This window comes from Crocodylus porosus, unplaced genomic scaffold (assembly GCF_001723895.1).
Source record: "Crocodylus porosus isolate Cpor-Errol unplaced genomic scaffold, CroPor_comp1, whole genome shotgun sequence".
NCBI classification, from domain to species: domain Eukaryota; kingdom Metazoa; phylum Chordata; order Crocodylia; family Crocodylidae; genus Crocodylus; species Crocodylus porosus.
Genome location: NW_017728940.1, coordinates 7459537 through 7473916, shown reverse-complemented (window position 1 = coordinate 7473916; position 14380 = coordinate 7459537).

Genomic DNA, 14380 nt, shown 5'->3' with positions numbered 1-14380 from the left:
CAGTGGAGGATAGATGCTAACGTTTTTTACAACTATCTCATATACTGTTCTTCAACTTAAGCAGTCAGTTGCTGCCAAAAACTTTTCTATGTTAACCCCTGCCCCCATCACAGATAACAGCAGTACTGCTAGCACAACACATGGCACTGCCAAAATGGCTGGCATCGTTGAGGCAACAGGATGACCACAATTGGGCTAATTTATAAATGTTACTGATCCTTTCAGTCCCATTCATTTCAGAGAGGCCTCTGGGGCCTGATCACTTTTCTGCATTTGGGCTGGTTATGTTACTGTTTTCAAGCAGAACTAGTTCCTTCGGGTTAGAGCTGAGGCAAAATGGGACAGGTGCCCCAAACTCTAATGTTGCTTTTGGTAGTGTGGATGTAGCTGTGATGGTTCAGGAAAAAATGGGAGGCAAGGATTTTTGTGGGTGGGCAAAGTAAACAATTGGTCCGATAAAAGCTATTGCTCACAAAAATCCTAACATTTAATGTGTGGTGAAAGCCCATGAACTTTCTTGGGGAATGGTGCCTCCATGCAGTAGGCCAGTGGGGACCAACTTTCTGGCAAGCATGCCACAAATTAAGCCTCATACCACTCGGATCCCCTTGTCCTTCACAATATGGTATTCTGTTTTCCGCCCAGTTTGTTGCCCTGCTTTCTGCTCTCTGCCCTATCTGCTCTTCTGCCTATCCCCTCCCCAGTCTGCTTCATGTCATGCTCAGAGGCTTCCCGTGATGCAGGTTGGCTACCCCTCCAGTAGACCATACCAGACAGCAGACCATAATGGGCACTGCATAGAGCCTGGCTCTGTATGCCAGTGATGCTCTGTACATCCTGCCTTCATAGCCTCAAACACTAGCGTTGTTCTCATCCCAAACATTTCACCTAGCAGTATCAGTCTACTTGTCAGCAGGCAAATAGTACTTTGTGGTTGAGGGCAATTTAACTTTCCAGATTTGAACAGTGTCCCAGGAATCAGTGAGAGGCAGTCTCTCCCGTGAGAGGTCACCAGAAGTGAAAAAAATCCAAACCAGTTAGAGCAAAGTAACAAGCAAGAGTTTCCAAGTCTGCTCTATAGTGTGCCTGGGGAAGTTGCAATGAGCATGGGTCATGGGGTAACATGCCAGTGAAGAGCAATAAAAATACCTCTAAGCAGAGACCTACATAGGAGCAGGGCAACGGGTAAAGCAGCTTCTTGGAACCAGGAGAGGCCACCCTGTTTTTCATGTGGGAGGAAGGTGTTCTGCCTGGCCTGTGATGCACTGGGGATGGGCGAGGGCCTTTCCAGGTCAAAATGCCTGGGCTGCCTCTTCCATTTTATGAGAACATTATTCTCTCCTCTTCAGGCTGAAGCCATCTGTGTTTTCCAAAGGAAACTCCCCTTTTGCCAATGGCCTGAGGCCTGGGAGTAGGGCCAGACAAGTTACTGATTTGGCAGCCAAACAGGAAAACCCATATACTTATATGTGTGCATTTGAATACACATTAGAGCTTATCCAGTCCAAGCTCAGAACAAAGCAAAACAAAAGCAGAAAAAATGTGTGGAGGCACCGGCATACTGGTTCCCTGATGTTGCTGCTCCCCAAATGTCTACAGCTTCTTTTCAACCAGTGATCCCTTTGTAACTATTTCAAGTACAGCTTGGATAGTGGCCTTTTGCCATTGTTTTGCATGGATGCTGGATGGCTGAACCCAAACTCTCCCTTACGAGGACAGGAGAGGCCTCAGGTTTCTGACTCTGTTATTATAATAATATGCAGCCTGTTTGTCTTGATGTTCTCTTAGCAGCCTCTGCATGTTATCTGCTTTCCTTCTATCTGAGTGCAGCAGGCTGTCCCTCTTGGGAAGAAGCATCCTGGTCCTTGTGTTATGCCATTCCTGTGGTCATTTATCAGACCAACCTGAAGTTGGGCTTCAATATTTTCCTTGTTGAAAATCCAGCTTCACTCATAAGATCATAGATAACTAGGGTTGGAAGGGACCTCAGGAGGTTATCCAGCCCAACTTCCTATTCCAAGCAGGATCATCTCCGATGACATAATCCCACTCAGCTATATTGACCTGAAATATATACTTAACCATATATACTTCTTCAGAAGAGGAAATCTGCGTTTTTCTACTAATGACCAGAAATCTGATTGACATTTTCTTGCTAGAGTTGCACACGTTTGCAAGTTTATGATTTCCATTTCTAGGTCAACTGCACTTATTTGAAGACTATTCCAGTGTGATTAGCAAGTTTGTTCATATTACTAACAACGAATGTGCTAGGAATGAAAGTGGGTATCGGATATGAGTGAAGTCTGAATATCTTTTCCGAGTCCTCAGCCTTACCATGAAACATAGCACATACTCCCGTTAAAGTTTATTCCTTCAGTTTTGTTTGGAAGGAGAAGTGAACGATGAAAAGAACCCATCACTTTGTGGATGTGGGTTATTCACAACTCTGACTGTATTTTGAAAATAGTGATCCAATTATTTGTGTCTCAGTTTCCCCTTCTCTTTGATGTTCAAGATGAAGGTCATTAAGTTTGGATGTCAGATTGGAGCCAGAGCAGCTCTACGCATTACCGAGTTTTTCTTTCTGTTTACCTCTATTTTCCAAAAATTCATTCATTTTTGAGGGGAGACCTTGGAATCTTTTCAACCTCTTCTTTTTGATAGGCCATTGTACTTCTGTCTGTGTCTGCAGTGTGCATCCAAGTTCATCTACATGCTCTCCAAAAAGCCTGTGTTGTAGAGGTCTGGCATTGATGGAATTTACTCTTTTCATAACAAGGTGAGAGAGCACTGCACTGGGTGCACACTTTTCACTTTATGCCTCTGGAAGTGGCATGCCCATTTCTTCTATGCATCGCTAGAACTACTGGAACATGTTCTCTTAATGAATCCTCCCTTACTCTGGCATTGTTTCCAACAGTTTTATTAAACTGCTATCCATTATAACATTTAAATATATACAGTTGAATAGTTGGTATAATTTACATCTATAACCTTGCCCAGTTGGGGCCTCATGGGCTTCCAAATCTTTTGTTTCAGTCATCTCTCAACATTACGGGGCTGGACCCGATGATCTCATGAGGTCCTTTCTGGCCCCTAACATCTATGAATCTCCAAGCATGACCTCAACCCTTCATGCTGTGTTCACAGGAAGATGGACACTATTGAGAACACTCAGCATTTCTGAGTTATTTTTAAAATAATCAAACAAGTCTGCAGCTGCAAGTAAACACTCTTTCAGTAGTTTACTATCTTCAAGTGATTTCTTTTTTGGAAAGGTTTTTTCTGTTTTGAAAGATGCGATAATTGCAGCATTAGATTTGCTTGAAGGTTTAGTGAAAACCACTTGTTGAACATTTAGGGCAGTTTTTAGCTCTTCTACTTTCACTTTTTTAAAAATTACTGGTTTGAAAATATTGATGACTGGACTTTTTATGCAGCATTGTGAAATGTTGCTTGGCTTTGTTTCTTGCAAGCAAATGGGGCAAACACATTTACCACAAACCTTTAAGAAGGAATACAGCTCTTCCCCTGAATTATCAAAAGTGCAGCAATAAGTTCTCTTTTTTATGCTGCTTCTCAAGAAGCCATTTGTTTCTAGTATATCTTCATTGTATCTAAGATTCACTGTTGTTATTAGTCAGCTGCTTCTTCTCATAATGTACCTATTGCATAAATGTGTCACAACTTGTCCTAACAAATGAAAATCCACTGTACATATGGAGGACGTGATGAATAGAACAGGTGTATGCTGAGCTGGTTTGCAGGTGAGATGAAATTTGGGATCATTCCTAAATCATTAGTGAAACGCTACAAATTCAGCCCACATCTTCAGTGAGTTCACTTGAGCCACACAAAACTGCCTTCATGCTGCATGTGGCATGTTTTTCTACAGGTTGGCCTCCTTTGTTATATACAGTGCCCATCTGGCACAGAGTAGGATGCAGTGTTTCTATAAAGCATCCTGTGTTCAGTGCTCTTCTGGCACAAAGTAGGGTGCAGTGTTTCTTTAACTACTCCATATACAACGTCCATCTGGCCCAGAGCAGGGTGCAGTATTTCTGTAGAATACCACATATACAGTGCCCAGCTGGCATACAGCAGATTGCATTATTGTATCATACTTCTGCTGCTGCACTCCAAAGGAACTTCATTGTGAACATGTCCAGCTGTCATACTCACATTTCATTTGGCTGCCACTCAGATCTCATTGTCTTTTTATTCCCAATTCCTTCTCCATTTATAATAATAAATGAGTATTTTTATCTCATGGTCTCTTATCTTGTGATTAAAATCCCATTCTCAGCCACATGGTTCATAATCAGCACTGGGCATGAATGTAATAAACTGCCTTAAAACAAAGCCAAGTATCGCAGCACTCCAGAGATGAAATCGCCAGGTTCTGTATTAACTCTTGAACTTCTGGGTTCCCAGCTTAGACCTGTTGCGTTCGAGCTTTATATTTCAGGAATGATTTCTCTAGCTGAACATTAGGTGTATCTATTCTGCAGGAAAACTTTAATCAAAAGCGACAACTGATTTGGCATGCTTCAACTGTGTTCCACGTCAGACACTCCAAAATGAAGGAACTCACACTGTGACCATGTGGAAAATACTTTCAGATAGGTCCTAATGGCTATGACCAGACCTACTGTTGTTGTGCCAGGTCATCCAGTATGGCATATGGCTTGTGCTCTCTCTAATTTTGAAGCTCTGTTCTGCCTGCTGGTTAAATGCAGGCTCTGTGCCTGCATTGGATCCTCTGAGCACTAGGATTTAAAAATAAATAATATTATAATAAAACAAATGTAAAATAAATGTCAGCTCCCCCAAATTCAGGTGCAGGTGGTTTTGGGGTGAAGATAGTTCTGAACCACTGCCCTAGCTCCAAACAGTCTGGGGTTTGGGGGCATTCACTACCTAATTGCTGCCTTTTGAATGAGCTTAACTAAGACTTTTGATCACAGGAGCCTTGAGCCTCAGAGTACTTGAAATCTGTGGATTCAGATTGGAAAGGTAGGAGCAGGTGAAGGTGGAGACAAGGTGGAAGAGTGAGGAAACTGTATCTTATAATAGTACCTATGTCTGCACATGCCCAAACTATGAGGGCCTCTTTATGTCCCCATTGCAAGGAGGGAGACACAGCACTCTAAAAGGGATAAAACAGACTGGAAGGCCCTTTCCTTAGAAATGGGCTTCCCAAACGGTGGTATGCATATCCCTGGAGGTCCGCAAGACATGTCTGGAGGGTACATGGGGAAAGTGTGTAATGGTAGTTTTAATCTTCATTATAATAATAACTGACATTTAAGAGGTTAAAATATAAAACGTACTGGTTGGCGTATGAGGGCAGCTGGTAAATCCATGGCCATTTTGAAACAGGATGCTTAATAGACATAACAGTGGGGCATTTTAATTAGAGTGGCTCTTCAGGAACTGCTCTAATTAAAATGCTCCCCTACCCCCAAGCATGTCTATAGGCACTCAAGCAGTCCAAAGGAAAGGCTGGGACTAGTCAGGCTTATTCAAAGGACTAAAGACAGACTTAGGGAAGGGCTGGTGCTGGGAAACACCTGACAGAGGCTAAAGGGATATAACTGAGGGGAATGAGTCTGGTGAGAATGGGTAACAAACCCCCAAGGACATGGCAGAGGGGAAGACAAATTGTAGGACACTACAAACCAGGAGATCCTGAGGGGTTTTGGTCCTGTTTCCCTTCAGGGACCTGCCTACTGGTAACATCGAGATGAGGCAGATGAATTAAGTGGGGAAGTGAGAGTGGGAGGAGGATTTGATTCATAGTGGAGTGAGGAGGGCTGCACTGTGCCTTGAAAAGAGGGCAGTGATAGGTGACCATCACAGACCTATGTTTAACAATTGAGGAGTTTCATCCTCTCTCCAGAAGGAGACTCGTTCCCAGTGGCTTGTGAGAGTTGCTCATATCTTGCAGGGGAAGAATGGAACTGCTGGGGAATCCATCACTGGGCTTGAAGGGAGGTTTCCCTTCCTTTATGCCTTGTAACTATCTCGATGGCGCAGGGCTGGGGAGCGGGGGAAGAGCTTACAAGTCTTACCTATGCCAAGGGCTCAGAAACGGTCCCTGGCTGCTGCTGCTTCAACTGCCAATGCCAGTGCAGCATGGGATGCCTGCCTAGTTTTGCTTTTACATCACCGGTGTGGTATTTGTGTATCAGGATACTGCTGCAAAAGCAACACTGTGGGGCAGCTTCTGACATCAGGGCACAGATCGCAGGGGTGAGGCTCAATTCTGGTGCCCCTCCTAAGTTGGTGCCCAGGGTTATTGCCCTGCTTGCCTCACCCAGTTATGCTACGAACTTCAGTCAGAGCAGCAAGGGTCCCCATTAGAAAGGGTAGTTCATATGTTGCTAAGTAACCTGAGCCAGTGCTTAACCACCAGAGTTAGAAAGTTCTTCCTAATAATTACCATGTTTGCTCAAATACAAGATGAGGTTTTTTCTACCCAACCAGCCTGGGGAAAGAAAGCCACTTGTTTTATATTTGTATACAAGGAAACTGCACTAATACATTGTCTATCTTTGAACTACTGCTAAAACCAACATGTGCTAAGTAATAGAAACCAAGTACGAAGTTGATTAAATGCAGCCAACACTCAGCATGACTATAAAACACATGGCCCATACTGGGCAAATATGCTGACGGGAACGTACCACATTTTTTTTTCTTGTATATATTTCATTCCAAGGGCCAAATCAGCCAAACCAGTTCCAGACTCAATTGGGCAAAGCCCTATAGTCAAGTTCCAAATTCAGCTGAGCACAGCTCTGTCATTCAAATCTGGGTGGCTCTACCACTGGGCAAGTATCCTCCCTTGCAAACTCAGCAGTTTGGGGCTTCAGATATTCCCTAGATCCATGGCAAGCATCCTACATGCAAGTCCCAGGGCTGGATGCCTTGGGGCTCAGATATCCTCCTAGACAAAAGGCCAAGGAACAAGCTAGGAGAAAAACACAAACAAAGTTCCCCATTGCCAGAAAACTGCGCAGTCAAGTTTCCCATATTGGGAAAACTTGCAGGGGTCAGCCTACCTGGAGTGCAATGGGGAGGTCTCACTTTAGGAGAACTGCCTTGGGGAAATTGCAGGGGTCAGCATGCCCAGAGTGCAATGGATGGGCCTCACCCTGGGAAAACCACCTTGTTGATCACAGGGGTTTTTTTAAATTTCTTGTCTCAGGCCAAATCAGCCAAATCAGTTCCGAATTCTATCAACTGAGCAGAGCTCAGTTGTTCAAGTCTGTGCGGTACTACCACCAACAAGTGTCCTGCCTCCCAGACTCTTCAACCTGGGGCTTCAGATACTGTCAAATCCATGGCAGGCAGCCTATATGTAAGCCCCAAGCCATGAATGTCACATGCCTCCTGAGGCTGGGGGGGCACGGCAGCCGCCTGCAGGCAGTGGTGGTGGTGTTGGCAGCAGGGGCGTGGTGTTGGCAAGTGGGGAGCTCCCACAGGCAGCTGCAGCAGTGTTGGTGGCGAGAGCGGGTGGTGAGCACTGACTGGCAATTGGTGACCACTTGCAGACAGTGGTGGCAGCAGCAGCCAATCTCAGGAAGTGCACTGACAATCTCATGTGCACCCGTGTGCACCCCCTACACATTGCTAATCCCCCAAGCCCAGAGGTATTGGTGTTCAGATGCCCCGTAGTCTTGCTTGCCCAGCAGTCTTTCCTGCCCAAGTGCAGGGGGGCTGGGCCTGATGATCTGCAAGGTCCCTTTTAGCACCTAACATCTATGAAACTATGAAAAGGCCAAAGAAGCAAGCTGGAGGGAAAACCCAAGAACAATCTCTGATCATCATAAATTGTGTAGCCGAGATCCTCATGTTTGGAGGCATTTGTAGACTCTTGTAGGGGTCAGCCTGCCCACAGTGCAAGGGCCAGGCCTTTACCCTCTAACTACGCTTGAGTCATTCAAGGCCAAGGACATGGTATCTCCACAGGTAAGTATCTTATATTTAGGAGCATCTGAAGCCCTAGACTGATGAGTCTAGGAGGTAGGCTACTTGCAGGGGTAGTACACCCAGACTTGAACAACTGAACTCAGCTCAGTTGAAATTTGGAATTTAGACCTTAATTCAGAATTGATTTGGTCCTGGAAATGAAATTTTATGAAAAATTAAATTTGTATTGCACGTAAGTAGGTGTCAAAGCGTTGCTTAAAAATGTGTTTATAGAGTACTTGCAGCAGTTTCAAAACTGTGACAATAGCAGTGACAATGGGTATTTAAAATTTCCCTCCCTCTCCTACCACAGGATGTTCCCTTCCCTAAAGTAGGGGAGATCTGCACCTTACATATTAACTGGATCAGAGATGCATAGCGTACGCTTTTGTAAGCAAGTTTCTGTTTACAAAAACTTCTGCTATGCTTCTCTGATTTAGTTTATAAGGTTCAAATCTATCTTGCCTTTTGCTTGACTTCAGACTAACCTCTCTCTCAAGTTGGGTGACAGCATCCCTTGGAGGGCCAGCTTGCAGCTTAGGGACTAGGTGCTGAAGGGGGTTGCCTGCTTTTTTGCTTACATGTTTTTGATTGAGTGCAGAAGGTTTTTCCCCAGGTTTGTGCAATGCACTCTCGGATGGAGTTAAAAATAGTGCAGTGTTTCCTGTGTGGCTCTGCAAAAAGGAAACTACTTCTCTGGGGGGGGGGAAGAAGGCAACAAGCTTCTCTTTTGGCACAGGCAGCTGTGCTGGAGTGGGGGTGGGGGGGGGGCATGGTGCAAGACTGCTGCTTTTCCTGGGATACAGACAGCATGTGGCCAGGGTGCATTTCAACCAGCTCAAAGGGTAGGACAAACGCAGAGTAGCAGCAAGATCATGTTGTCTTGTGCATGTAGGAGCTTGGACATGTCATTGAGAAGTGAAATGAAGGGATGCCTTGACTTCTTGCAGCATAGTAATGGTGGTAGATTTTGGGTGAGGACCCTGCTGCTTTGAGCTGTTTACTCCTAGTTGGGAAATGGAAGCCCTGCAGAGAATCTCCTTTTCCTCCCGTGCCAGCTGCATCCTGGTAAAGTGACAGCTACTCTGTGCTGGCTCATGGGGAACAGGAGGGTGAGCTCAGATCAACGTGGTGGTGGCACATGTGTGGGGAAGCTTCAAGGTTGGTATTCACCAAACAAAATCTCCCCAGAGGTGAGGGAAGCTGGGAAATGTGATCATTTCACTGCTATGAACACCAGACATTTCTAGGGAGTCACATTCAAGGCTTATGTCAAGAGTCCCTGGAAGGGGAACCCTCTAGGAGCTGCACTAAGAGGGAATGAAAAGCAGAGGCAGGAGCTGATTACACAAGGATGTTAATCAAGTGATCCCAGCTATCCAGCGAAGGGGCAAAGTCAACAGCATGTGTAACCTGCCCAGCCACTTGCCTGACAAATGGGCTTGGCTTTTAGCCTCCCATGGTCCTCCAGTATAAACAAAACCCAAAAACATTAATCGAGTCTTCTGGAGTGCGGTAATTATCATGCTCCAGCAGACTCCAGCGTCTCATGTATCAGCATCCGCGTGCTGAAAAACGGCAGTGGGAGCATATTAACTAAAGCTCATTCAGCGAGCTTTAGATAAAGTGCCCCCACTGCCATTTTTCAGTGCATGGACACTGATATACCTGACACTCTGGGCGCTTTAATTAGAGTAGGTCTTGGAGCCACTCTAATTAAAGTGCCTCCCCCTCCACGAAGCACATGTGCCTAGTTTTTTAGAGTAGCTTTTAGTTTTGCAGACGCAGTTTTGCACCACTGTGCATACTAGGGAGGCTGCTTTTTTGGATTTTTTTCTAATAGTGTTTAAAATGGGGCTAAAGCCAGTACTGTCATGAGCATATCTGTCTACTGAACTAGCTAGTGACCAGTTAGATACAGATATTAAAACTGATAGTGAAAGTGCTGGGGGTTCAAAACTGACCGCAGAGTTAAGGGACCTTTTAAAAATCAGATCTATCACAGTGAAACTATGCAAGCTTTTTGTAGTTTCTTTTTCCTGCAGCCCTAGATTGCAGGAGGAATCTCTACTTATATTCCCATTTCCAGTTGGAACTAGGAAAGAAGGATGGAGCTCAAAGGAGACAAAAAAACTGAGACCCTGACCATGTGCTGCCATTATAGACTGGTATATAGATCAAAGGAGAAAGATTTTTTGGCATTTCAGGGCATTTGTAGACAACACTTTAAAGTGGGTTTAAAGTAGGTTAAATGCCTTTTGCACCATTTTAATGGCATTGCTGTTTGCACGTTCAATGGTATATTGCACATTAATTCCACTGCTGTAGCACATTCGGCAGCATGATGCACCTTAAATGACTTTGGGACACAGCAAATGACTTCGGGGTGCTGCAAAGTAAAACACCTCCAAGGAGTTTTAGTTTCCTACCCTACAGCCGTGGAGGGAAGCACCGGGCTCTGTGCGGCTCAGGGGCTGTGCAGGCAGACCATGCAAGTGGCCTGGCAGCAGCCTGGGTGCCACCTGGGGGCTGGGGTGCCACTGCAGGAAGCACCAGCCTCCCCACCCCCTGCAGCTCAGGGACCGCTCTGCCTGCTAGCAGCTTGCTCCCCCTCCCCATTGCTGGAGAGGCAGGTAAGCATCAGGCTCTGACACAGCTTCAGTTTCGGGAGAATTAAATCCTCGTGTTGTGTACAAATGCCCATAGACCATATATGGTCTATAATGGACTTAATGAATCATAATAATGGTCCTTTGGTATTTACAAACGATTATAATCTCCTTTGGCATTGTACTCCAAACAGGAAGGATCTAGAGAAAAGGACAGGGAAGGCTCATATTGTTGGAATTGAGCTTTTCCTATTTTAGTCTCCAAGGTGCTCAGTTCAGGGGTGTTCTTGGACTCCTGGCTACTGCTAGATTCTTAGGAGACACTGAGGCCAGAAGTGCTTTTTCCCCACATCTGTCCTGAAAGATAAGAACTCTCCTTTAGATCCAGGCCTTGCTGTAGTTGCCATACCTTCCAGATTGAGGTGTTGCAATGTGCTTTTGGGCTATTTGTGAATATGTCCTTCAGGAGAACGTATAGCTGCTGGTTTGTTTTACTTCCCCAGCGAGCCAAGGTTCAGTTAAAAAAAACCCCAAACAGCCCCCGCAACCTCCCCTCCCCAGAATATCAAATAAAACACAGCATCTAAAAAAATGAAACAAAAGAATAACAGAGAACTCGTCCTGCAATCCAACATTGGAATAAACCACAGATGGGAAGAATTTACCACTGCTCCACTGACTCTCATAAATTTTTTATAGAAACACTAAACTAAAATCAGACCTGTTTCAGTGTAGCATGCTTAAATACCCATCCTTCTGTCTTCTCTTCTCTTCTCTTCTCTTCTCTTCTCTTCTCTTCTCTCCGCTCTGTCTTCCTGCTCTCAGTTTAAGAAAACAAAAGGCCCAACTTAAAGTTTCTCAATCTGTTAACTCTACCTTTGAAAGTTAATTGGGAATAAATAGGTTGTGAATTTTAAAGTGCAGTGGCAATTCCTGAAAAAATTAATGTGCAGAGACTCTCATCCAGATTCTGTTTTACTGATTAAGAATCTATATGGCAACAAGGCCTGAGTCCTAACCCACCTTTAGCCAAATAAGAAATACTTATGCCACCGAAGTTAGATACTTCAGTAGCATTTCTTGCCACTTAAGAGATTTTAGATCCTTCTCTGCTCCCACTTTCCCCACCCTGATTAGATCTGTTTAAATAATGGGCTTTTTGATAGGCTGCTCAAACTGAAAATTCAAAATGGCTTGGTTTTGTGTTTGTTTAAACTCTTTTAAATTTGTTATTAAATTTAAGCAAATTTTAAAGGGAAAAATGATTTTGAAGTAAAAAAAAATAAAAATGTTTTATTTAAAAAACATTGAAAAAGTCAACAGATTCCACTTCTGGTTTTCCACCCATATTTCTTTTTAGCTGGAAGTATTTGATAAGTTGTGACTAGATTTTGCTGGGGACTAAAATATTCGCCTAATGTTTTTTTCTTAGTTCTAGCCTTAATCCAAACTGAGGATATGGGGTTATCACCATCATCTCAGCTACCACTAGCACTTCCACCTCAACTACCACTAGCACTTCTTGGAGGGGTGCAATTGGTGACACAATTATTTTAGGGGTTTTGTTTTGTATTTTTAAAACAATGTTAGCAGAAGTGAAAGCTTCTCATATTAGCCACTCCTAATGACATGCCTCTCCCAACTGAGGGTAGTCAGTGTACAAGTTTTCCCCCGTGGTGCTGTTTCTACTGGAGATGTATAGCACCCTCAATGAACATTTTCTTGGGCTCATTCCGGGCAGGCTGACTGTAGGGTGACCACCTGTTCAAAATGCAAAAGTAAAACACTGAGCCTTCCTGCCTTGGCTCTACCCTCCCACATTGGATCCTGCTGCTAGGCTACTGAGGGGGATGGCAGCAGGATGGGGAACCCTGTGTCTGCAGAGGGCAGCCCACAACTGCCCCTGCGCCCAGCACAAATCGGGGGGGGGGTATGTGCTCCCCCATGCTCACCTCCTTGGGACTGCATGCAGTGGCGGGGAGCCAGCCCCCCGCCACTTTCTGGATGAGCTGCCTGTGGTTCTGTCCTACTCCCTGGCTGGGCCCCGCAGTTGCATGTTTCCACCCTGGTCCCAGGTCCCGGGCCCCATTCACTGCCCCATCTGGGCAGCACCCCTAGCCCCAGCTGCCAACTCTGCCCCACTCCCTCCCTCACCATGGGGGGACTCAATCTGCCCTCTCCCTATATTGTTTGTGCCCCTCTCCCACCCACAGACTTACTTGCAGGCAGCTGGGGGAGCCACTGTCCATCACTGCCTGGCTGTATTGCTGGCCACGTGCCTGTCTGTCCGTGCACATGGGTATGTGGTGCCCCTGTGTCCCGCTACCCCCAGCCCCAAGAAGGGAATGGAAAACCTGGATCCCCGTACATGATACTGCTATGGTTGGACTCAAGGGGAATCTGGGGCAAATGTTGTCCCAGAGTTTTCAACCTAGAACCAGGACTTGATCTTTGCATTTTGGGGCTGTCCTGCCCAGTTAGGTCACCCTAGCTGACTGTGACCCATCCAATAGGAAGGGGTGAGGCCTTATTGTGAAACAACGCTATGAGGTGACCCAGGCATCATCTGGAGATTCCTAACTAAACCTTCTTTTTCTCAGCCTCACTCTGTCTTAGTAGTAAAATTATTTGGGCAGGAAGTTGAACAGTCACTGTGATTCAAAGGAAAAAGAGCCTGCCTTTGTGTCTGGGTGGGGAACGCCAGCAGGGGAGCTCCTTTTCTAGCTCACTGCACAAGGCACACCCCTTTGCCTGCACACTCATGAGGTTTACATATGCACATGGAAAAGCCATGGGCAAACACAACTGTGACAGCTCTAAAAACTCCCTCTCAGCTTGGGTGTGGACGACAACCAGATAAAGGTACACGGAGAAGCCAGTTCAACTGACAAGGCAGCAGCTTCCCTGGCAATCAGAAAAAGTGGCACATGATTGGGCAACAAAAACTTTTTTTTCTTCTGAAATCTCTGTATACCCCAATAAAACTTATCCTGGGGCCCAGGCTGCATCCCAGACCCATATCAGCACATCCCAGACCCATATCAGTGCAGTGTGAGAGAAGACCCTAAGGGAGCGAAGTGAAGGCCCAGTCAGGCTTTTTATTGTTCTGGGTAGTGCTGTAGAAAGGCCAGGAGTCATGGGCTTTAAATTTACATTTTTCCACACTTTTGCCACAAATGTGATATGGGAACTTCCTCAGGCCTTAATTAAGAGGATGGTAATATAACAAAGAGATTGTCAATTGTCTGAGTTAAAAGATGTGAAAAAAAACAAAGAGCAAAGAATGACAAACAGGCGAATTAGGAGGTTTCATTTCAGTGTTATTTCACCATTTAGCTAGCTTCTCAGTCAGCCATAGACTCATCCGTGGAAGACACAGCCCTAGAAAAGAAGGAGAAAATGTTAACCTTCAGGGTAAACCCTTCCAGGCTTTCTGTTGCTCCCCAAAAGAAAGAAAAATGAGGGGTGTCTTGATTGCAATGGGAAAGCACTTTCTCAGAGAGGACATACTATGTGTCAAATGACCAGAGTCCACAACAAAGTAAACCAGAATCAGGCAAATTAACATGATAAGTAAGAAAGTGTTCACCAGGAGGATGATTAACCATTGGAACAAATTCCCAAAGAAAGTGAAGGATCCTCCATCTTCCACTTTTTATCCAGAGTTGTGACATCACAGTAGTAACTCTTTGCAGAAGCCCATGCGATGCTGCGGCCAGTAAAGCGACCAAAACGCTGGCTTGCATCCATAGATGCTTCTCGAGCAAATCCCGGGATGTCATTCTCCCCTT